The sequence below is a fragment of the Myxine glutinosa genome, chromosome 9, assembly GCF_964187855.1.
Source record: "Myxine glutinosa chromosome 9, kmMyxGlut1.1, whole genome shotgun sequence".
NCBI lineage: Eukaryota > Metazoa > Chordata > Myxini > Myxiniformes > Myxinidae > Myxine > Myxine glutinosa.
Window position 1 is genome coordinate 119,194,939 of NC_136269.1, and position 25,176 is coordinate 119,220,114.

At 47.5% G+C, this 25,176-nt stretch overlaps 1 protein-coding gene across 2 annotated transcripts in view; it reads left to right on the forward strand.

Moving 5' to 3' along the window:
* Positions 1 to 4,833: 4,833 nt before the first annotated feature.
* Positions 4,834 to 25,176, forward strand: part of LOC137435034 (uncharacterized) — a 35,422-nt gene continuing 15,079 nt past the window's right edge. For both annotated transcript variants that reach the window (XM_068128400.2, XM_068128403.2), the window contains exon 1: positions 4,834 to 4,877. The gene's annotated coding sequence lies outside the window, so the exon portion shown is untranslated. The remainder of the gene's footprint in view (positions 4,878 to 25,176) is intronic.

A 25,176-nucleotide genomic window follows, 5' to 3' on the forward strand; every position in this document is an offset into this window, starting at 1 on the left:
TCTACCCCCGTTAATTCACCCCAGATCCACTTTTTTAAATACCGACTTCTTTCCTGGAAGTCCTAGCAGTGTCCATGTGTTCTTTTAACTCTCCCACCCCTCCCACCCCCCTCCCATGCCTCCTCCTCCCAAGCCCTCTCCCTCCCACAGATCTCCTGATATCCCTGCTCCACATCTTGTTCTCCCGCTCCCTTTATCATGTGTTTTATGTGTCCGTTTGTTTTTTTGTGATCAATGTTAGCTCTTACACGAGCCTCGACCTTGTATACAAAAAAAAGAAGAAGAAGATATCCTTTCCTGTGTGCTTTACACCCAATGTCATACAATCTTCCCAGTGGTGGCTGATTGGTGGAAAGAAAATCCCATTGGAAGGGAAGTCCTTTTGCACTCACCACCTCATCGATTGTTTGTGGTTTCCTTATCAACCTCGCCCATCTTGACTATGTCAATTTGATGTTGTTCAGTTTTATGTTCAAGGAATATTGAAGCTTTGTTAAATCCTTTGTTAACCGAACTACTTTTGCTTTTGCAAAAAAGTAACCGAACTACTTTTGTTAACCGAACTACTTTTGTCAACCGAACTATTTTTGTTAACCAAACTACTTTTGCTTTTGCAAAAAAGTAACCCAACTACTTTGGTTAACCGAACTACTTTTGTCAACCGAACTATTTTTGTTAACCAAACTACTTTTGCTTTTGCAAAAAAGTAACCGAACTACTTTTGTTAACCGAACTACTTTTGTCAACCGAACTATTTTTGTTAACCAAACTACTTTTGCTTTTGCAAAAAAGTAACCCAACTACTTTTGTTAACCGAACTACTTTTGTCAACCGAACTATTTTTGTTAACCAAACTACTTTTGCTTTTGCAAAAAAGTAACCCAACTACTTTGGTTAACCGAACTACTTTTGTCAACCGAACTATTTTTGTTAACCAAACTACTTTTGCTTTTGCAAAAAAGTAACCGAACTACTTTGGTTAACCGAACTACTTTTGTCAACCGAACTATTTTTGTTAACCAAACTACTTTTGCTTTTGCAAAAAAGTAACCCAACTACTTTTGTTAACCGAACTACTTTTGTCAACCGAACTATTTTTGTTAACCAAACTACTTTTGCTTTTGCAAAAAAGTAACCGAACTACTTTTGTTAACCGAACTACTTTTGTTAACCGAACTACTTTTGTCAACCGAACTATTTTTGTTAACCAAACTACTTTTGCTTTTGCAAAAAAGTAACCCAACTACTTTTGTTAACCGAACTACTTTTGTTAACCGAACTACTTTTGTTAACCGAACTACTTTTTTCCAACCTATGGAAAAGAAAGGCATCAATTTGTACTCGTAATACATCGATCGTAATACATTGATAACGTGAATCAAGTTAACTTCCCAGCTTATCAAATAGTGTTGCCACAAAAAGATGAAGTTCCACCCGAAGAGTGTTCGCCACATGCGGCGGCCATGTTGGAGGAGAACTATTTTTGCTTAAAATGTGAACTTTAAAAAAATAATATTTCATTTGTGAAAGATTGTTCAGTGATGTTTTGCACCCTCAGCAAGTTATACAGGAAGTGAAACGAAAGTTGGTGAAAGGTCATTTTTGAAAAGCCAATTTTGTAGAATCGCGCATTACTCGAACAATCGAAGTCGTATCAAGTTCCTCCATTTGCTTCGGAAACTCCTTTCCCTTTGCCTGCACTCTTCCAACACTCCTGCTCTTTTTCCTTTTCTCAATACCCTTTGTCAACTCCCTCATCTTTCTGGCTTGTGCATATGTAATATGTAGATTGGGCCACATTTTGTTATGAACTTACTGCTGTGTGTTTAATATTTGAATAATTGTGCACGAGAGTGAAAGAAACAGGTTGAAAAGCCAAGATTTCACCTGGAACCTATTATAGCCCCCCTATCCTATCGGTTAACAGACCACCTGCTTGTAGAGTTTGCTATATCGTTGGTAATGATCTTTCCCTGAAAAGGAATATTCACATCAACTGCGGCCCCGGTTTTGTAACACCTTGAAGAAAATCCAACTACCTTACCAGATTCTACTTTTGCATCTTTCAGGTATGCTTTAGCCTATCACGTATATCTAATCTGCTTCACTGCATCAGATGCTGTTTGATGTCTGAAGCCAGGCAAGAGTTGGGCCCGCTTAGTTGTAGGACTTTAATGGGAAAACCTCACTAGAAGGCTTGTGATCGGATTGGAAATTGTTCATTTTATGCAGCCCTGACCTTTGACCTTTTGATTGAAAAAAAAAAAGTCAGCTTCCAGCTTTTGACTGGTGACCCAATATGCAAATTCTTTACATTTCAGGTCAATTGGGTGAAAATTGTTGATTTTATACAACCTTGGCCTTTGACCTTTTGATCTAAAAAAAAAGAAAAAAAGAAGCAATTGGCTTCTAGCTTTTGATTGGTGAACCAATTCATTGTCTCAACATGCAAATTCTTAAAATTTCAGGTCAACCGGATGGAAATAGACGATTTTATGTGATTTTTTTTTTTTGTATACAAGATCGAGGCTCGTGAAAGCGCTAACATTAATCACACAAAAAGTCAAACCGACACACAAAACACAAAAAACAAGGGGAGCGGCAGACAAGATGGTGGAGAGAGGGGGAAGGACACAAAAACCAACCTTTGTCCTTTTGACCAAATTAATAATTATTTTGACCAATTAATTTGCCTTCTCCATATTCTCACAATAAAGCTTTGTTGAAATTTGATGACAAAACTCAAATGGTAATAAGGCTACACAGGCAGACACAGACAGACAGACACAGACAAACACAGACAGACAGACAGACACAGATAGACAGACACAGAGACAGACACACACACACACACACGTGATTGTAAAACCCCGTGTCCCACTGAGACAGGCTAATAATAATGCGACTTCCCTTACAAGGAACTTCCATGCAGGAGGCGGCTATTGCCATTCGGCACATCAAGCATGCGCAATGCTTGCCAACCTATGGTTGCTTTGCTGGTGCCGTGTCCTCTTTAAATGCTGAGTGTGAAGCCAGGAAGCAGCACGTGCCATTTGAAAGATCTTTGTTATGACTCGTTTAGGGAAGGGTTTGACGCACTGACCTCCCACACTCATAATTGACCTTCACCAATACGCCACGGAGTCTTTCTTGAAACAACTCAAGTGTACGAGGACATGAAGGCAGCTGCTTAGTTTGTGCTGTACTTGCGTCATGAACATCAAGCGGGGTTAGCGGCTCCTTCGGCCGCCGGGAAAACCACGAGGAAATTGATGGGGTGTGTGTGCTTCCTCGCTGTTGAAGTTGGTTTGAGTAGCCCAACCTCTGGTGAAGTTGAGCGTTACATGATGGATTGAATTTCCTCAGCCAACTGCCTGAATGTCGTCATCTGTGGTTGTTCACGCCACCACCATGGCAAGCTTTTCCCATCACGGGGGACCGATGCTTTTGCTCGTCTTCTATGTTAAAGCAAGTGAGACGTTGTTTGTTGCTTGCGAAAATCGAAGATTTTCAACTACTGTCGGTATATTGGTTGGTCTTGCGGTCTTGTGCGTTATTACTTGGCAAATGTTTTTTTCGGTGTGTGTATGTGTGTGTGTGTGTGTGTGTGTGTTTTTGTGTGTGTGTGTGTGTGTGTGTGTGTGTGCGTGCGCGCGTGTGTATATATATATATATTATATAAACATATATAAACTCGCCTACAGGTCACAATTTGATATGATCTTCACGAAACTTCACCAAATGGTAGAGTTCGTGGTCCAACAAAATCCTATTTATTTTTGAGGTCAAAAGGTCACCATAGGCCAAAGGTCAACCACTTTTCTGAAATTTCTAAAATCCTCAATTTTCATCGGATTGACTTGAAATTTGAATAGGATTTACATATCGGCTAACTGAATTCAACCACAAACTATTTTGGAGATTAACTTAGGCCAAAAGGTCAACTTAGGCCAAAAGCTCAACAACCTTTTCTAATTTCTAAAATCCTCAATTCTCAGCCGATTGTCTTCAAATTTCAATAGGATTTTCACATCAGCTAACTGAATTGAACCACAAACTATTTTTGAGATCAACATAGGCCAAAAGGTCAACATAGGCTGGATTTCTAAAAACCTCAATTTTCATCCGATTGACTTGAAATTGTAAGAGGATTTGCATATCTGGACACTGAATTCAGCCACCGACTATTTTTGAGATCAACGTAGGCCTAAGGGTCACATAGGCCAAAGGTCAACAACCATTTCAGATTTCGAAAATCCTAAATTTTCATCTGATTGACTTGAAATTTCAATATAATTTTCATATCAGCTAACTGAATTCAACCACAAACTATTTTTTGAGATATCAGCAAATGCCAAAAGGTCAACATCGGCCATAGGTCAAAAACCATTTTAAATTTCTAAGATCCTCAAATTTCATCCGATTGACTTTGAAATTTGAATAGGATTTTCATATCAGCTAACTGAATTCAACCACCAACTATTTTTGAGATAAACATAGGCCAAAATGTCATCATAGGCCGAAGGTCAACCACTTTTCTGAAATTTCTAAAATCCTCTTTTCATCCGATTGACTTGAAATCTGAATAGGATTTGCATATCAGCTTAATGAAACCAACCACCAACTATTTTTGAGGTCAACATCGGCCAACTTTCTAAAATTGTCAATTTTAATCTGATTAACTTAAAATTTGAAGACTATTTGCATATCAGGTCACAGAACCCAACCACCAATTTATTTGTGAGGTAAAAGGGATGCTTTACTGAGTGTCATTCTACTTCATTCTCTTTTGCCAAGTGTCGCTCTATGAGTGAATTTTCATTCTGTCGCCCACAGGTCACAATTTTCAACCGATCTTCACAAAACTTCACCAAACGGTAGAGTTGGTCATACACAAGAAGCCTATTGTTTTGGGGGTTCAAAAAGGTCAACATAGGTCAACATATGTCAAAGGTCAATAACTTTGTCAAATTTCTAAAATCCTCAATTTTCATCCAAATAACTTGAAATTTGAAGAGGACTTGGATATCTGGTCACTAAATTGAACCACAAAGTATATTTGAGGTCAACATGGGCCAAAAGGTCAACATAGGCCAAGTTTCTAAAATCCTCAATTTTCAAACAATTAACTTGAAATTTGAAGAGGATTTGCATATCTGGTCACTGAATTCATCCCCAACTATTTTTGAGATCAACATAGGTCAAAAGGTCAAAATAGGCCAGATTTCTGAACTCCTCAATTTTCATCCGATTTACTTGAAATTTTAAGAGGATTTGCTTATCTGGACACTGAATTCAGCCACCAAGTATTTTTGAGGTCAACATATGCCAAAAGGTCAACATAGGCCAAGTTTCTAAAACCCTCAATTTTTATCCAATTAACTTGAAATTTGAAGAGGATTTGCATATCTGGTCACTGAATTCATCCCCAACTATTTTTGAGATCAACATAGGTCAAAATAGGCCAGATTTCTAAACTCAATTTTCATCCGATTGACTTGAAATTTTAAGAGGATTTGCTTATCTGGACACTGAATTCAGCCACCAAGTATTTTTGAGGTCAACATATGCCAAAAGGTCAACATAGGCCAAGTTTCTAAAACCCTCAATTTTTATACAATTAACTTGAAATTTGAAGGGGATTTGCATATCTGGTCACTGATTTCAACCCCCAACTATTTTTGAGGTCAACCTAGGCTAAACGGTCAACATAGGCCAAATTTCTAAAATCCTCAATTTTCATCCAATTAACTTGAAATTTGAAGGGGAATTGCATATCTGGTCACTGAATTCAACCCCCAACTATTTTTGAGGTCAACATAGGCAAAAAGGTCAACAAAGGCCGAATTTCTAAAATCCTTAATTTTCATCTGATTGACTTGGAATTTTAAGAGGATTTGCATACCAGGTCACTGAATTCAACCACCAATTATTTTTGAGGTCATCATAGGCCAACAACCTATTTTAGGGATTGTGCAAGTATTGTGGTATGCACAACATATTTCTTGTTTGTTTGTTTGTGTCGCAACTCTTCTGAGTTCCCAATGTTAATCACAACAAAACTTTATAGGATCACAGTTTTTTTTACCATGATTATACCACATTTTTACCTCGTCAGTTGTGGCCAAAAATATTGGTACCCTTGCAAAAATATTGGAAGCGCTTGACTGAACACCGCAGGGTGACACAGATGACTAAACAAGCTTAACACTCCGAGGCGTTTAATTCAATGGCGGACCTTTGTTACCCGCGAGGGAAAGGGGGATGACGAACTTACCTGGAACGCTCTACCCAACGTCTTCGCACCTGGATAAATTAACTCGAACGACACAGATTTACAATGTACAAGAAAATGCCAGCTTTATTAACCAAAATGCCGGTAACAAAGAAAATGCACGATAAAACGATATTCCTAATTGTAGCGCTCCCAGACAGACCCGAATACAGACAAAGGATAAAATAACTGGAAAATAAATGTGCGGTTTGTGGCCCTTAGCTCTAAGCTGCTCTGGAATCTCGTCAGGAATCGTCACAGATCGTCCCGACCTTGGTGGGAACCGCACGCTTTGCCGCGCAGCTCGTGGGCAGGAGAACCAGACCTCCGTGCGCAGTTCGCTCTTCCAGCCACGCTTATCCTCACGATCTTGTTCGGAAAACCGCAGTTCTCGGTCCGCAGCTCTTCCTCCTCACGATCACTATCAAGATGTCGGAACACGACTGCCCTTGATGAATCTCTCTTGCGCAAGAAGACAAAATGCGACTGTTCACCATGGGATCCAGAACGAGAAGCCCGATAAGAGAAAATGTTCGCCATTCCAATTATTTTGTACTTGAGGCTCTGACGTCATCTCATGACGTCTCCGTGTCCGCTCCTATCAGCGAGTCCCATCTTACCAGTCCTTGTGCCAATAAAATACCGGACCAATCACTGCTCTTATAGGCGTGGCCTCACAAACCTGCCTGTCCTGTGTTCTCACAAAGTTGATGTTATCCACGATAGTGTTCGATGCCTGGTTTCAGGTTGGTTTTTAATTTGTGTGGTTAATGGTCGATTTCCTATTAGGTGGGTGTAGTGCGGTATAAGGAACACAGGAAAATATTACAGAGGCAATTACATGCAGGGGATTAATTTACCCATAATCCCTCGCTAATTAACAAACCCCACCCCTCTCATGGGGATGAAGATACAAGCTCTTCAACGACATATGGTCTACACAAATTTCCTACTTATTACATGGGGTTTGTTCTTGTTCACGACAGTCAGAGCACAGTAATATATACACTCTACCTGGCTCTAAGGTAATCATTGTCTACCCTCTGCAAACGACACCCCTATTAGTGGATTCTGCTATTTCAGCCACATCCATTCATGACAGGTATATATAATCAAGCACACAGCCGTGCAATCTCCATAGACAAACATTGGCAGTAGAATGGGCCATATTGAAGAGCTCAGTGACTTTCACCGTGGCACCGTCGTAGGATGCCACCTTTCCAACAAGTCAGTTCGTCTAATTGCTGCCCTGCTAGAGCCGCCCTGGTAAACTGTAAGTGCTGTTATTGTGAAGTGGAAACGTCTAGGAGCAACAACAGCTCAGCCGCGAAGTGGGAGGCCACACAAGCTCACAGAATGGGACCGCCGAGTGCTGAAGCCCTTAGCGCGTAAAAATCGTCTGTCCTCAGTTACAACACTCGCGACCGAGTGCCAAATTACCTCTGGAAGCAACGCCAGCACAACTGTTCATCGGGAGCTTCATGAAATGGGTTTCCATGGCTGAGCAGCCGCACACAAGCCTAAGTTCACCATGCACAATGCCAAACGTCGGCTGGAGTGGTGTAAAGCTCGCCGCCATTGGACTCTGGAGCAGTGGAAACGCGTTCTCTGGAGTGATGAATCACGCTTCACCATCTGGCAGTCCGACGGACGAATCTGGGTTTGATGGATGCCAGGAGAATGCTGCCTGCCCGAATGCATAGTGCCAACTGTAAAGTTTGCTGGATGAGGAATAATGGTCTGGGGCTGTTTTTCATGGTTCAGGCTTGGCCCCTTAGTTCCAGTGAAGGGAAATTTTAATGCTACAGCATACAATGACATTCTAGACAATTGTGTGCTTCCAACTTTGTGGCAACAGTTTGGGGAAGGCCCTTTGCTGTTTCAGCATGACAATGCCCCAGTGTACAAAGCGAAGTCCATGCAGAAATGGTTTGTCGAGATCGGTGTGGAAAAACTTGACTGGCCTGCACAGAATCCTGACCTCAACCCCATCGAACACCTTTGGGATGAATTGGAACGCCGACTGTGAGCCAGGCCTAATCGCCCAACATCAGTGCACGACCTCACTATTGCTCTTGTGGCTGAATGGAAGCAAATCTAGGGTTATCTGTTAGCTTTTTCACGAGCCTCGATCTTGTATACAACCAAAAAAAAATCCCCGCAGCAATGTTCCAACATCAAGTGGAAAGCCTTTCCAGAAGAGTGGGCTCCAAGCGGGCTTTCATGTGTCTTTCACTGAGGAGAGGTTTCTGTCTGGCCACTCTGCCATAAAGCCCAGATCGGTGGAGTGCTGCACTGCTGCAGTGATGGTTCTCCTTCTGGAAGTTTCTCCCATCTCCACACAGGATCTCTGGTGCTCAGCCAGAGTGACCATCGGGTTCTTGGTCACCTCTTACCAAGGCCCTTCTCCCCCGATTGCTCAGTTTGGCCGGGCGACCAGCTCGAGGAAGAGTCCTGGTTGTTCCAAACTTCTTCCATTTAAGAATTATGGAGGCCACTGTGCTCTTGGGAACCTTCAATGCAGCAGAAATTTTTTTTGTAGGCTTCCCCAGATCTGTGCCTCGACACGATCCTGCCTCTGAGCTCTACAGGCAGTTCCTTCGACCTCATGGCTTGGTTTTTGCTCTGATGTGCATTGTCAGCTGTGAGACCTTATATAGACAGGTGTGTACCTTTCCAAATCATGTCCAATCAATTGAATTTACCACAGGTGGACTCCAATCAAGGTGTAGAAACATCTCAAAGATGATCAAGAGAAATGGGAGACACCTGAGCTAAATTTCAAGTGTCATAGCAAAGGGTATGAATACTTATGTCAATGTGATATTTCAGTTTTTTCTTTTTAAAGATTTGCAAAACTTTCTAAAATCCTGTTTTCTCTGTCATTATGGGGTATTGAGTGTAGATTGATGAGGGAAAAATGAATTTAAACGATTGCAGCATGAGGCTGCAACATAACAAAATGTGAAAAAAGTGAAGGGGTCTGAATACTTTCTGAATGCACTGTATGTATATATATATATGTATGTATATATGTATATATATATATATATATATATTGTTGTGGATATGAGAATGTTGTTTTTTTTATTGTTGTGTAATGAATTGTTGTAAAATGTCACCCTCCTTCCTGCATTTGTTGTTGTATAAAGGTCAAAGGGCGTTCCCGTAGTTAATTCCATAAAACATACACGAAGGACACCATATATCCCTGTTCAATAGTTATATCCTTATTATGTGTATTAGTGTAAGGCTGTGTCTTCCATTAATTTAAATACTCCATTGCACCAAGTGAAATAAGAGTAGATCCCCCTTTCATTCACATTCCCCTTCCAACAATTGCCAACTGTTCCCTCCGCGACTCCATTCGCCACGAGGTCGGCTCGGAGAAGAAGGGGGAGGAGCTGCCGAATCCTGGGCGTGCCCGCCCCTCGTCATCAAGGGTGGAGCCAGAGGGCCGTGCCGACCAATCAGGGCCAAGGCGAGCTCACCTATGGGCGTGTCCTGGACACCAGCGGCTTGATCGCCTGAGGCGCTATAAAGAGCGCGCGCGAAAGCCTTGAAGTTGTTGGACTAAGAGAGAGGAGTTCTGAGTTCTGCAAAGGGAGGAGCTTCAGAGAGAAGTGCGCAAGGAGGGAAGAGAAGCGAGAAGGAAGCCTTTAACACAAGTGCGCGAGAGAAGCGCGGGGGAAGCCTTGAGAGAAGTGCACGACGTCACCCTGCTCGCTCCCAGCCTGACGAGGCCCGGTTTGCTGTGCGCCCTGCAAAGCCTTCCAGCTTGTGGTCCGAGCTGAACCTTCCTCCCGGTCCAGCCAATCGTTCCTGCCTCCATTCCCCATTCGTGTGAGTCCGTCTTTGTTTGTTCTGTCCAGGGTATAAGTTAAGCCTGTTTAGATAAGCTAGAATTTCACTGTCACCTTTCCTCTTCTGTATTTTATTTTCTTATCCTTCCTTCTCCTTGGTTTCTTTGATTGTGTAAATAGTAGGAATAAATTTAGTAGCATTTCCAACCTTTTTGCTTTGGTGTTCTTCTTCTTCTTCACATCCTTCGCTTTAGTCTTTTCCCCATTGAATATCTGTGGCGCGATTCGGCCAACGTTCAGGAATCGGGTTAGTCGGGGTAACTGTTCGGGTGCGGCGGCCATCCGCTCGGCCAATTAACATACTAGCCGCGGTCCCGTAACAATTGGTAGTCAGGAGTTGGGATTCGAACCTGGGACTAAATTTATTTAGCCCAAATTTTGGACACAATTGTACAATTGGCCGTAACAATTGGTGTCGGGAGCGAGATTGGACCCGAAGCGCGCTTAACGCGCTCAAAATTACGAGCGGCCGAAATTTGTTTTGTTTTAGAAAAACCCGAACTTTGAAATCGCGCCATGGCTAGTCAAGGCGATCGGATGCAGGTGGGTGAAATAGAAGAGGGGTTAGGGGTAACCCAGGACCGGAGGGAAGAAATGGTGGAGGAGAGCAATGAGGAGGTGGTTGAGGAGGTGTCAGGTGCACAAAATGGTGCCCTCGCGCACGTGGTTGAAGGGACGCAAAATGGCGCCTCGCACATGGCTACGGCGGCCGCACCCGCTGCACAAGTGGGAGGGATGGCCCAAATGCAGGCCCTCATGGAGCAATTTATGGCACAAATGCAGGCGTCCCTGAACCTGCACGGGGATAAAACAAGGGCGGAAAGCAGAGAAATGGGACAAATGATGGAAAGGAATAGTGAGCAAATTGAAGCAATAACGAACGAAATGAGGGCCGATAATGAGAGACTGGCGAGGGACAGAGTCGCATATGAAGTAAGGGAAGCGGAGAGGGACAGAGACCGCGGGTTGGGCGAGCAGGTCCCAGGGGTGCACGAGGAGGTAACGCGGGTCGAGCGAGGCGGAGGAAAGCACGGGTACAATGACGGGAATAGAGATCGCGACCCGGGGTATGGGGCAGCCGGGGACCGCTGAGGTAGGAGAGAAAATTTTATTAAAGCCAGCGGTCGTCGAGGGGAATAAAGAAAAAGTAGTGGTGGGTATAATTGAAATTGTAGAAACGACAGACGTAGAAGAGCAACAGTCGGAGGAAGGAATGGAAACTGCTCAAAATCTGAATGCACATCCTGAAGCCGTACTTGCTAATCCTTATAAAGATTTGCAGGTGCGCGTGGAGAAGGGAATCCCCCAGGTGAGTCATGCTGTGTATTGTGCGGGGAGATTTTGCAGGAGGATGTTTGACGACAAGAGAATTGTCGCGCGATTGGGATCGAGGAAGCACCCGGGCGTTGGTGAAGGGTCGCGTGTGGAAAAAAAAGTGTGCGTCAAGGGGTGAGCGTGTTACGAAGCGCGAGTGTGATACCGAGTGCGAGCGAGAATGCACATCGGGGTGTACGGAGTGTGACACAGGGAGTGAGAGCAATACGGAGTGTACGTGCGAGGGTGAGTATGACACGGAGAGTAAGGTGGTGGTGGAACGTGTGCGAGGAAGCACACCTGAGTTGGTCGTGGCGCGGGTGTGGGAGAGCCCATCTGAGCGCGTTAGTGGGTGGATGCAAGAGTGCACGCCCATGGTGAGTGGTACGGGGTACGTACCGAGAGGGGAGAGTGCGCAAGACGGTGCGCGAGGTGTGTTAAGGGAGTGTGCGAACGGCGAGTGTGCGCGAGAGGTGTGGTGTGTAACAGGGAGTGCGTTGGTGGAATGGACGGAGTGTGTGGAATGTACGGACGGCGTTGGAACGCCGGGTTTTGTGAGTGTCAAAAGGGTCGCGTGTGCGTGTGGGCATGCGAGTAAAGCATCGACGTTGAACGGGGCAGCGTTTAGGGCGACGGATAGCCGATGCGAGCACTCGGGGCACGGTGCGCTTTGTTGGATGCCAGGCCCGGCGCGGATCGATGCTGCGTCGCTTCTCTTCGAAGCGTCGTTGCCGATTCGGGCTTGGCCCCGCCCTGCACGGTCGAGTCCGGGCCTTGTCGGGCGAGGCGACCGGTCCGGTTCAAGGGCGAGTGGGAGGAAGCGGAACGGTGCCCCCTGGCGGGGGCGGGGTTCCGACCGGGCGAGCCTTAGTCATCGGGCCCTGGACCGCAAGGTACCGCGCCGAGATGGTGCGTGGAATCTCGGCCCGACCAAACCACCTCCCTTGAACCGAAAGCCGGACGGATTCAACCTGCAGGCGACCAAACCACCCGCGTTCATTGCTCGGCTTTGCGAAGCCGAGTTTAATGATGTCATGACGCACCGAGGCTAGGATATAGCGGACTGTGATGATGGTGATACTGATAGTGTTTTTGGATTCGAAATTTTGGAATAGAAAATTTTTGATTGGTTGGAATTTGGAGAGCAAGATTGGTAGTGGAAGATGCCCGATGTGGTGGGATGGCAACTTTGCCATCTCTCACAGCGGGGGCAAAGGAGCACTAGTTTATGGGGTTTATGGCAGTGAAAACTAGCCCGGGAGGGTTAGGATATAGTGTGTAGGGACCTAGAGAAGATGACAATAGGTAATGGTAAGGTTTAGGTAGTGACAATGATACCTGTAGTGGGGACGCAGGTAGATTAGTTTGGATTATAATGACGAGGGAGCGCAGTAGTTTAAAGGGGCGACTGGGAAGCGCAAGTTCCAGAGGGGAGTAGTTAGATGAGATGATGCCGTGTGTTTGAGGATTGGAAGTGTATTGAGCAGGGTATGAGTAAATGATTGTGAGTGTGACTTGAAGGTGTGATTGCACAGGTGTGCAACTGAACAGGTGTATGGAGCAGTGTATGAGGGAGTGATGGTGATGTGTGTTGTGTTGACCCAAATGGTCCAGGGAGGAAGGAGGGTGCAGGTGGCACCAGGTGTGATTGCACAGGTGTGCAACAACAGGTGAATGGAGAGCAGGTGTATGGAGAATGGTTGTGTGGAGTATATGGAGTATTGGAATGGATGGTCGTGGAGTGAGTATGGGGGAAACTGTGGAGTGGAGTGGATGGTGCGAAGGTGTGAATGGGGGAAGAATGGACCCCATCACAAATACCCGGGGAGGGTAGTGTAAGTGTTAGGTAGAGGGTACAGGTAAATTGTGGTTGGATATTGGCATCTGTGGTGCGTGGTGGAAGAATGGTATTTGGATGGGTGCATTAGTGATGTGGAAATGGCTGGGCGTGTAGCCTGTTAGTGTGTGTAGTTGGTTTGGGCACTCCACCACTGTGAGGATGTCGGCCAGGTGAGGCCACAGGTGGGCTCTGGGAGCTGGTAGAGTTGTTGTGGATGGGGCCCGAGGATCCGGAGGACGGACCCGGGTAGCCCAGTGCCAGAGGGCACCGAGGGGTGACAGAGCCAGGAGAGGCCTTCCCCAATTAGATAGGTTAGGGTGAGGAGCTAGGTAAGCTCGGGTGGCAACTGCAGTGGTGGAGGTGTGCAGGTGGGTAGGCCTGCTGGGAGAGCTACACGCCCCAGTCCTGAAATTGTGCAAGGGCACAGGGAGTTGCATCGGGGGAGTGAGACCCCAAATTGATAAGCACCACAGTTTGGTCAATGGGAATTTGGTTTTTAGAACCCATAGTGTAAGTTGGCCAATGGATTGGCAGGGAAAGGCCCCGGGTAGTGTAAAGTGTGTTAATGTCATTTAGAGGATAGTTAGGATGGAGATCTCCTCACACCATCTACATCCACTCACCTGGGATGACGTACCTCCACACCATGTCAGGTTGTTTTTATTATTTTTATGATGTAAATGTTTTGGATTGTGAGACGCATCATGACGTGGGTGTGACATTGTGCTTGTTGTTCCATCTCTCCCTCCTTATGAGGATTGATGATGAATTGGGTGATGGCAAATTTTGGTTAGAGGGATTGTGGAGACGAATTTGGTATAGGGGAAATATGGGGAAGACGTGACAGTAGTGACGAATTTGTAAAGGTGTAGATTTTGTAAATATGGGGTAAGGGCAAGGGTAGAGTAGGTGACAAGGGGGGGTGACGTACGGTAGGGCCGAGCTTTTCTCACTTCGCTCTCCGTACGCACTTCGCCTTGCATTGCCTTGTTTGATGTGTACCCTTGAGACCTTACCCCTCGCTCATCTGTCTTTTCCCCCCTTTGTCTCCCACATGAGGACCTGTGCGCCACTGGGCGCCGAGGGGAGCGTGCGTGAGTCCGCCATTGTGCGCCCGAAACTCCCGGAACCACAGCTGTCTGCATCGATGCACCACCTTATGGACCACATGTCTGTGGCCAAGCACCACTTATGGACCCCATGGGTTGGGGCAAGGCCCCTCTGCTGGAACCGGCCATGAAGGCCCGAGATCTTGCTGGCGGACCTTGGTCACAGGGCACCGATGCCCCCCAGGTGAACCACACGTAGTCGGCCCTGTGGGCCATAAATAAATAATATGAAAATGGACACGTTTTGTGCAAATTTTATTGCAAATAGGCCGCCAGCAAAGAAGATGACAACAACTGGAAGAGAGCATTAGCCAGCAGAGGGAGCCGAAGAGCAAGACACCACCAAGGGTTTGTTGTTTTTATTTTTATGAACTATGATGACTGTGCACCGATTGGTGCTTGAGGGTGTTTTGGTGTGTTTTGGTGTGTTTTGGGTGCTTTCTGGTGCATCGATGCAGGGCAGACTGTCTCCCCCCCCCCCCCCCCCCAAAAGAACGATCACAGGTCCTGGGTTGCGTATTGTAAATAAAGTAGAGTCATTGTAAATAATGCGCCCCAACCGTAATTGTTTTAGTTTGAAGACAAATCCATAATTCGGTTAGCTGTGGGTGTGAATCTGTTAGGCAGGGTGCAATGGAGCAGCGGGACATATTTATTTATGTTTTAAAACTCTCGCACTCAGGGTCAGGTTAAATGTAGAGGGAACTACACCTACGTGCCACACTAAAAGCTAAAGTTCATAGGCCCGGGACGTGCCTAAGGGGAGGAGGGTGCAGTGTTGTGGATATGAGAATGTTTTTTTAAATATTGTTGTGTAATGAATTGTTGTAAAATGTCACCCTCCTTCCTGCATTTGTTGTTGTATAAAGGTCAAAGGGCGTTCCCGTAGTTAATTCCATAAAACATACACGAAGGACACCATATATCCCTGTTCAGTAGTTATATCCTTATTATGTGTATTAGTGTAAGGCTGTGTCTTCCATTAATTTAAATACTCCATTGCACCAAGTGAAATAAGAGTAGATCCCCCTTTCATTCACATTCCCCTTCCAACAATTGCCAACTGTTCCCTCCGCGACTCCATTCGCCACGAGGTCGGCTCGGAGAAGAAGGGGGAAGAGCTGCCGAATCCTGGGCGTGCCCACCCCTCGTCATCAAGGGTGGAGCCAGAGGGCCGTGCCGACCAATCAGGGCCGAGGCGAGCTCACCTATGGGCGTGTCCTGGACACCAGCGGCTTGATCGCCTGAGGCGCTATAAAGAGCGCGCGCGAAAGCCTTGAAGTTGTTGGACTAAGAGAGAGGAGTTCTGAGTTCTGCAAAGGGAGGAGCTTCAGAGAGAAGTGCGCAAGGAGGGAAGAGAAGCGAGAAGGAAGCCTTTAACACAAGTGCGCGAGAGAAGCGCGGGGGAAGCCTTGAGAGAAGTGCACAATGTCACCCTGCTCGCTCCCAGCCTGACAAGGCCCGGTTTGCTGTGCGCGCTGCAAAGCCTTCTAGCTTGTGGTCCGAGCTGAACCTTCCTCCCGGTCCAGCCAATCGTTCCTGCCTCCATTCCCCATTCGTGTGAGTCCGTCTTTGTTTGTTCTGTCCAGGGTATAAGTTAAGCCTGTTTAGATAATCTAGAATTTCACTGTCACCTTTCCTCTTCTGTATTTTATTTTCTTATCCTTCCTTCTCCTTGGTTTCTTTGATTGTGTAAATAGTAGGAATAAATTTAGTAGCATTTCCAACCTTTTTGCTTTGGTGTTCTTCTTCTTCACATCCTTCGCTTTAGTCTTTTCTCCATTGAATATCTGTGGCGCGATTCGGCCAACGTTCAGGAATCGGGTTAGTCGGGGTAACTGTTCGGGCGCGGCGGCCATCCGCTCGGCCAATTAACATCCTAGCCGCGGTCCCGTAACAAGATATATATATATATATATATATATATATATATATATATATATATATATATATATATATATATATATATATATATATATATATCTATATATATATATATATATATATATATATATATATATATATATATATATTGTTGTGGATATGAGAATGTTTTTTTTTTTTTGTTGTTGTAGTGTAAATTGTTGTAAAGATCACCCTTTGTAAATGTCATGATCCTTGTAAATACCTCCGTAGTGTAAAGATAAAAAGGGCGTCTCGGTAATTATTCCATAAACACCACATTGCAGGACCCGATAAAACCCTTGTTCAGTAGCTTTTTCTTATTATGTGTCTTAGGGTAAGGCTGTGTCTCCCATTAATTTAAATACTCCATTGCACCAAGTGAAATAAGAGTAGATCCCCTTTCATTTCATTTCAATGGCCAACTGTATTTTGGGCGGTTTTCTTCAACCACCATTGGCCACGAGGCAGGGTTGGGAAAGAAGGGCGTGTCTCCACCTCGTCATAGAGGGGAGGAGTGAGCCAGCCCCGAACAACCAACCGAGCACGAGGGGTTTGGTTTGAGAGGGCGGAGGAAGAGCGTTTGGGGGAGGTTCGCAAAGGTTGAGGGGTGGGGCTATATATAACCCATGAGAGACGCCCCCAAGAGGAATGCGCTTTTACTGAGACAAGGAGATGAGTCTGAAAAGAGAGGTCCATGACAAGAGCTGAGTTGGTCGTCAGGGGTGGTCAGTGGTTGCGTTGAGTGGTTGCGTTGGAGAAAGAGTGGTTGGACAAAAGAAAGAGAGAGGAGAGAACCCGTCACGCCAGACCCCCCACCAGCGCGTCGGCTCCGACCGTGATCCGACCCGTGATCCGACCCGTGATCTGACCCGTGATCCCGCGCACACGACAGGATCGGTGGCATCAGCGGCCGTCGAGGTCCAGCCCGACGTCCCGTGCGGGATCAAGCTCCAGCCAGCTCCGTGCCGTCCTCCCCCTCCAGCCACACACCTCCTTCCAGCCAATCCACTCTGCAATTCCCCGTGTGAGTCGTCTTTGTTTGTTCTGTCCTGGGTAGTAACTAAGTCTGTATAAGCTAGTAATTTTCACTGTGTCACCTGCGTCTCATGTCCCCTGTAAATAATCGTGACTGCTCTTTTTGCTTATGTGTGTAAATAGTAATAAATCCAGTTACTCTTCTGTACGTCTTCTTCCTCTTTGCATTCGGTCGCTTTAGAGTTTTCCAGATTGAGTAGCTGTGGCGCGATACGGCCAACGTTTGGGTAAATCGGGTGAATCGGGGAAGAACTGTTCGGACCGCGGTTATACCTCCGCTCGGTAAAATAACATCTAATCCGCGGACCGTAACAAATTGGTCGTCAGGAGTTGGGATTCGAACCTGGGACTAAATTTATTTAGCCCAAATTTTGGACACCAATTGTGTTATTACAGCAAGAAATTGGTGTCGGGGAGTGAGATACGAGGCCCGAAGCGCGCTTAACGCGCTCAAAATTACGAGCTGCTGAAAATTTGTGTTTTAAAGCAAAACCCGAATTTTGAAATCGCTCCATGGCTGGTCAAGGCGACGGGATGCCGGTGGGAGAGATAAGCGGGGTGGAATCGACCCAGGACCTCGGGGAAATGTATATGGAGGATGTGGTTGAGGGGGTATCAGGCGCACAAAATGGCGCTCTCGCGCACGAGGTTTCAGGCGCGCAAAATGGCGCCTTTGCGCAAGCGGTTACAGCGGCACCAAATCTAGCCGCGCACGTGACCGTAGCAGCGCCGCTGGGGGATTCGGACCTTTTTATGTTACAAATGGGGGCCCTTATGGACAGATTGGAAGCCAAAATGGGTGAGCAAATAAGGAACGAAGCGAGGGCTCAGAGTGAGCAAATGGGGGCAATGAGGGACGAATTGGGGGGCAAAATGGGCGAAATGGGGGGCGAAATGGGGGGCAAATGGGAGAAATGGGGGAGCGACTAGGAAATCAAATCGGGGGGCTAGAAGCTAAATTTGAGGGGTTAGACAACGGGATAAAAGAGGTAAAGAATGGGTTAACGGGGGTGGAAAATAGAATGGCTGCCCAGGAGAATCAGTTAGAGGAGGTGAAAAATGGGTTAATAAGAGGCCATTTTTCCCCGAAAAGTGGGGCTTGGCCTTTTTCGGGAACCGTGGTTGTTGTTGTTTTTCGGTCCCCTTTTTGAAGCAATGTTTTAACGGGAACGGGATAAAAGAGGTAAAGAATGGGTTAATGGGGTTAGAAAATAGAATGGAAGGCAAATTGCGGGAAATAGGGGAGCAATCCGCCCGAGAAATTAAACAAATGGGAGAGCAGATAGAGGAGGTGAAAATCGGGGTAGAAACCAAACTGGATGCTCAGAGGGATGAATTGGGACAGATGAGGGTGGCATCTACAAAAGAGAGGGAGGAGATGAAAGAGGAGATACGACGAGGTGTAAGTGAGGAGGTCTCGGGGGTACGCGAGGAGGTAAAGCGAGGTGAAAAGCGTATAGAGAAAGAGGTGAGAAATGGAACGGCAAAGTTACAAGGGGGCATAGAGGACCTGACGGAGGAGGTGGAACAGCTGACGGAGGGACAAAAAGAACTAACGGAGCAGATTCAAAGGAACACTGCGGCACTAGGAGGGTTAAAGGCGACACAAAAAGAAATTAAAAATGACTTAATAGCGACACAGAGGCAATGTCAGATGGTACGTGAGGGACTGACAATGAGGTTGGACGACGTGACAGAGGTAATGGAGAGAAAGGACCGGCAGGTGAGGACGCACATAGAGACGGTCAAAATAGCCTTAGAGGACGAACTTGAGGAGACGCACCGGGAAATAAAAGAGGTGAAGCAAAAATTAGAGGAAGTGGAAGAAGAGGTGAGTGAAATTAAGAAGAGACGGACAGAAACTAAGAGAGAAATACAGGAGGAGGTGATGGAATATGTGCAAGGTCGGTGCTCAACTCATAATGGTGTGCTCACTAACCAAATCCAGAGTTTGCAGGTGGCAGAAGAGGTGCGGAGACGAGGTGCCAAGGTGAGTGGCGATATATTCGGCAATGTATATGATGTACAAATGTATATGATGCCTTCAGTCGGCTTGGGGGTTGCTTTGGACCCGGGTGTTCGTGAGAGGCCGTTGGTGAAGTGTGCGACAGGTCTGGTGTGCGAAAGAGGAGGTGTGCGAGAATGTCCGACTCTGGGGTGTGTGAGGAAAAAGTGCGCGCCGAGGAGTGAGTGTGCTGTCGAGAGTGAGTTGGTTGTAGCGCGTGTGTGAGGGAGCACATGGAAGCGCGTAGTGAGGAGTGTTACAGAGGATGTAACGAAAGAATGCACACCTGTGGTGAGTGTTACGGAGGAAGTAACGAAAGAGAGTGCGCAAGAGGATGCGCGAGAAAGGTGTGTAACGGACGGGTGCATGGGGAAAGAGTGCGCTGTCAAGAGTGAGGGAGAATGCATGCCCGTGGTGATTGTTACAGAGGGTGTAACGGGAGAGTGTGCGCACGAGTGTGCGCGAGAAAGGTGTGTAACGGACGGGTGCATGAGGAAAGAGTGCGCTGTCGAGAGTAAGGGTGAGTGCGCTGTCAAGAGTGGTGGTGAAAGTAGTGAGAGTGACACGGAGCGTGAGTTGGTTGTGACAGGTGAGAGAGGATGTACACCTGGAATGGAAGGAAGCACACCTGGAATGGTAGAGCATGTATGGGAATGCACGCTGGAATTAGTAGTGAGGCACATGGTTGGGTGTGCGAGTGAGAGCACACCTGTGATTGTCACAGAGGAGGTGACCGAGAAGGGGGCGCGAAGAGGTGTGTTGGTGAGGTGTGCGAGCGACGAGTGTGTGCAAAGGTGTTCGGTGGTCAGGTGTGTGACCAAGTCTGTGAGCGGAATGAGTGTACCTGGGTGTGTTAGAGAAGGTGCAATGACGAGGAGCATGGGAACAGCTGGATGTATGAGCAAGAAAGGGGTAGCGTATGCGTGTGAGCATGCAGGTGAGGCATCGACAGTAACCGGGTTAGCGGTTAGAGCGACTTATAACCGAATCGGGCCCTCGGTGCGTGCCGGGTTCCGCGTGCCGCGAGGACTAGCGGGGATCCGAACCACGGCGGGTTCAAAAGGACCGCCGTACGTGATCCACGCTGGGCCGCGCTTGGAACGGCCGCGTCCGTGCTCCGCTCGGCGGAACGGGCAGCCCGATAGGAAGGGTCGTCATGGCGACCCCTTTTTGTTGAGGCGGTCCGGCAGGTCGAGATCGGGCAATTGGATGGCACCGTGCCGAGGTGGTGCGTGGGATCTCGGCCCGGCTAAGCGCCCTTCCCTGCACCGAGTGCCGGACGCATCCAGCCGCCGGCACCAAACAACCCGCATTCATTGCTCGGCTTTACGAAGCCGGGCTGTGGAAGTGAATTGGCGCACCGAGAGGATCTAGTAAGTAGACGGGTGATGAGGATAGTGGTCTGGACCCGAAATTAGAAAAAAACAAAATTTGATGATTGGCGAAGGATTGGCAGAGTGATGATTGGCAGAGGATTGGTAGAGTGATTGGCAAATTTTTGATTTGTGGAAATTGGACGAGAAAAATTTATAGTAAGAGATGCCCCATGTGATGGGATGGCAACTCTGTCATCCCTCACAACAGGGGGGCAAAGGAGCACTAGTTTTATGGGGTTGATGGCAGTGAAAACTAGCCCGGGAGGGTTAGGATATATCGTGTGTAGGGATCTAGCGAAGATGACATTAGGTAACGTTAAGATTAGTTAGTGACAAGGATACCTGTAGTGGGGACGCAGGTAGATTAGTGTGGATGATAATGACGTGGTCTGTGCTTAGTTTAAAGGGAAGACGGGGAGCACTAAGTTAGCAGGGCAACAGGTAGTTGAGATGATGCCGTGTGAGTGTTGGAGGTGTATTCAAGTGTATTGAGCAGTGTGTGAGGAACAGGTGTGATTGAACAGGTGTGATTGCACAGGTGTGCAACTGAACAGGTGTGTGGAGCAGTGTATGAGTGAGTGAAGGTGATGGGTGTTGTGTTGACCAAATGGTCCAGGAAGAGGAGGAGGGTGCAGGTGGCACCAGGTATGATTGCACAGGTGTGCAACTACAGGTGAATGGAGAATGATTGTATGGATTACCTGGAGTGTGGAGTATATGGAGTATTGGAATGGATGGTCGTGGAGTGAGTATGATGGAAACAATGGAGTGGAGTGGATGGTGCGAAGGTGTGAATGGGGGAAGGATAGACCCCCATCACGAATACCCGGGGCGGGTAGTGTAAGTGTTAGGTAGAGGGTATAGGTAAATTGTGGTTGGATATTGGCATCTGTGGTGCGAGGTGAAAGAATGGTATTTGGATGGGTGCATTAGTGTTGTGGAAATGGCTGGGCGTGTAGCCTGTTAGTGTGTGTAGTTGGTTTGGGCACTCCACCACTGTGAGGATGTCGGCCAGGTGAGGCCGCAGGTGGGCTCTGGGAGCCGGTAGTAGTTGTTGTGGATGGGGCCCGAGGATCCGGAGGGCGGACCCGGGTAGCCCAGTGCCAGATGGCACCGAGTGGGGTGACAGAGCCAGGAGGGGCCTTCCCCAGTTAGTTAGGTTAGGGTGAGGAGCTAGGTAAGCTCGGGTGGCAACTGCAGTGGTGGAGGTGTGCAGGTGGGTAGACCTGCTGGGAGAGCTACACGTCACAGCCCAGAAATTGTGCAAGGGCACCGGGAGATGAATCGGGGGAGTGAGACCCCAAATTGAGCAGCACCACAGTTGGGTCAATGGGAATTGGTTTTTAGAACCCATAGTGTAAGTTGGCCAATGGATTTGCAGGGAAAGACCCCGGGTAGTGTAACGTGTGTTAAAGTCATTTAGAGGATAGTTAGGATTGGAGTCTCCTCGCACCATCTGCATCCACTCACCTGAGATGACGTACCTCCACACCATGCCAGGTTGTTTAATTATTTTTGATGCAAATGTTTGGATGGTGAGACCCATCATGACATGGGTGTGACATTGTGCTTGATGTTCCATCTCTTCCTCCTTATGAGGATTGATGATGAATTGGGTGATGGCAAATTTTGAAGCAGAGGGATTGTGAAGACGAATTTGGTATAAGGGAAATATGGGGAGACGTGACAGTAGCGACGAATTTGTAAATGTGTAGATTTTGTAAATCTGGGGTAAGGGCAAGGGTAGTGTAGGTGACAGGGGGGTGACGTACGGTAGGGACGAGCTTTCTCACTTCGCCCTCCGTACGCATTTCGCCTTGCATTGCCTTGTTTGATGTGTACCCTTGTGACCTTACCCCTCGCTCATTTGTCTTGTCCCCCTTTTGTCTCCCACATGATCTGTGCACCATTGGGCGCCGAGGGGAGCGTGCGTGAGTCGGCCATTGTGCGCCCGGAACTCCCAGAACCAGCTGTCTGCATCGATGCACCACATTATGGACCACATGTCAGTGGCCGAGCACCACTTATGGACCCCATGGGTTGGGGCATGGCCCCTCTGCTGGAACCGGCCATGAGGGCCCGAAATCTTGCTGGCAGACCTTGGCCACAGGGCACCAATGCCCCACAGGTGAACCACACTAGTCGGCCCTGTGGGCCATAAATAAAGAAAATAAAAGGGACACGTTGGGTGCATTTTACTTTATTGCAAATAGGCCGCCATCAAAGGAAAAAGACAACATCTGGAAGAAATAATAATAGCCAGCAGAGGGAGCCGAAGAGCAAGAGATCACCTGCAGGGTTAGGGGTTGTTGGTTTATTTTGATTATTCATGAACACTGATGAACTATGATGACTGGGCAGCGATTGGTGCCTGAGGGTGTATTGGTGCGTTTTTAGGTGCTTTCATGGTGCGTCGATGCAGAGCAGACTGTCTCCCCCCCAGAAAGAACAATTACAGGTCCTGGGTTAGTTTTGTAAATAAAAGTAGTGTCAACTGTAAATAATTCTCCCCACCGTCAGTGTGTAGTTTGAAAACCATTCCGCAATTCGGTTAACTGTGGGCGTGAGTCTGTTAGGCAGGGTGCAATGGAGCAGCGGGACACATTTATTTATGTTTTAAAACTGTCGCACTCAGGGTCAGGTTAAAAGTAGAGGGAACTACACCTACGTGTCACACTAAATTTAAGTTGTAGGCCCGGGACGTGCCTAAGAGGAGGAGGGTGCAGTGTTGTGGATATGAGAATGGTTTTTTTTTTTTGTTGTTGTAGTGTAAATTGTTGTGAAGATCACCCTTTGTAAATGTCATGATCCTTGTAAATACCTCCGTAGTGTAAAGATGAAAAGGGCGTCTTGGTAATTATTCCATAAACACCACATTGCAGGACCCGATAAAACCCCTGTTCAGTAGTTTATTTCCTTATTATGTGTCTTAGGGTAAGGCTGGCAAATTCGGGTGACACCGTCACAATTTTGGTCTTTGAGGCCGGCCGATAGGCACAGTGTGACCGGAAGGGACGAGGTTCTCCTGACCACGTGGCCCTTGACTTGGTTTGTCCGCACAATGTGGGCGCTTTCAGGATGAACTTTAGCTGGGGAGCGTTTGGGCGCCCCAGTCTGATACTGCCGCCCACGCGCAGAACAACTTGTGAGTGCACGTGGGTCCCGGCGGTCCCACTGGCCTAGCGCTACCATGTTTAGACAGCGAAAGTCCGTTCCCCGGGCACCACGCCTGGCTCGCTTATTCAGCGAGCATGGCGACGTGGGCACGGTAGGACACCCGCGGAGCCCAGGCGGACTGGGGATGCGCGAGCCTACGCATTAGCGGGCGACGGCGGAATCAATGGCTTCAGCCATGTCCGGGCCGATATTCGGCCCGGCCGCACCGGGAATGAACTGGTTTGACGCCCGCGCTAGAGAGGTCGCGGGCGACTGAGATGTGTTAACAAATTAATTAATTAATTAATTTGAGATGTCCGATTCCTAGTGTTTGGAAATTTGGAAGAGCTTGACCCTAGCCTTTCCCTTGCGAGGGCAAGGAGGAACTTAACACTTGACACTTAGGCTTAGTTTGAAGTACACCCTGCCAGCGCCCACGGCGGGACGGCAGGGCAACCAGAAGGGACGAGGTTCTCCTGACCACGTGGCCCTCGCTCTGGGAAGCGAGAGGCGTTCCATTAGTGGACGCGCCCCTCACGCCCGACTTTTGGGCGGCCCCGGCAGGCCGTTTGTTTTGACGTTCCGTGACAGGCCCCGCACCCCCACCTCCGGGCCGACCGGGCGACCGGAATGAATCCCGGTGTCCCGATCCGAGCCTTCAGAGCGGGCCGGCTTGCGAGAGTGATTGGCACCCCGAACCTGCACTTTCCGTCCCTGCGGTCCCAAATACCGGAACCACCCGAATACCACTTTATTCGACAAAATGAGGTGCGGCCTACAGCCTTAGAAAACTGACCCTATATAAGTCAATACCTCCAACGACACAGGCGCGCATTCGTGCCGCGTGACGTGGTGACGTCATCGCGCTTTCACCTTAAAAGATTTATTTGATATAAATTGATATTTTGATATAAGCCTTAGAAAACCAACCCTATAGAAGTCAAATGGTCCAATAAAGGGTGATGGGAGGGTGATGGGAGGGTGATGGCAGGGTGATGGGAGGGTGATGGCAGGGTGATGGGAGGGTGATGGGAGGGTGATGGGAGGGTGATGGCAGGGTGATGGGGGAGGGTGATGGCAGGGTGATGGGAGGGTGATGGGAGGGTGATGGCAGGGTGATGGGAGGGTGATGGCAGGGTGATGGGAGGGTGATGGCAGGGTGATGGGAGGGTGATGGCAGGGTGATGGGGGAGGGTGATGGGATGGGAGGGAGGAGTTTGTTTTGACGTTCCGTCACAGGCTCGATTTTTAATATACGTATATATATATATATATATATATATATATATATATATATAT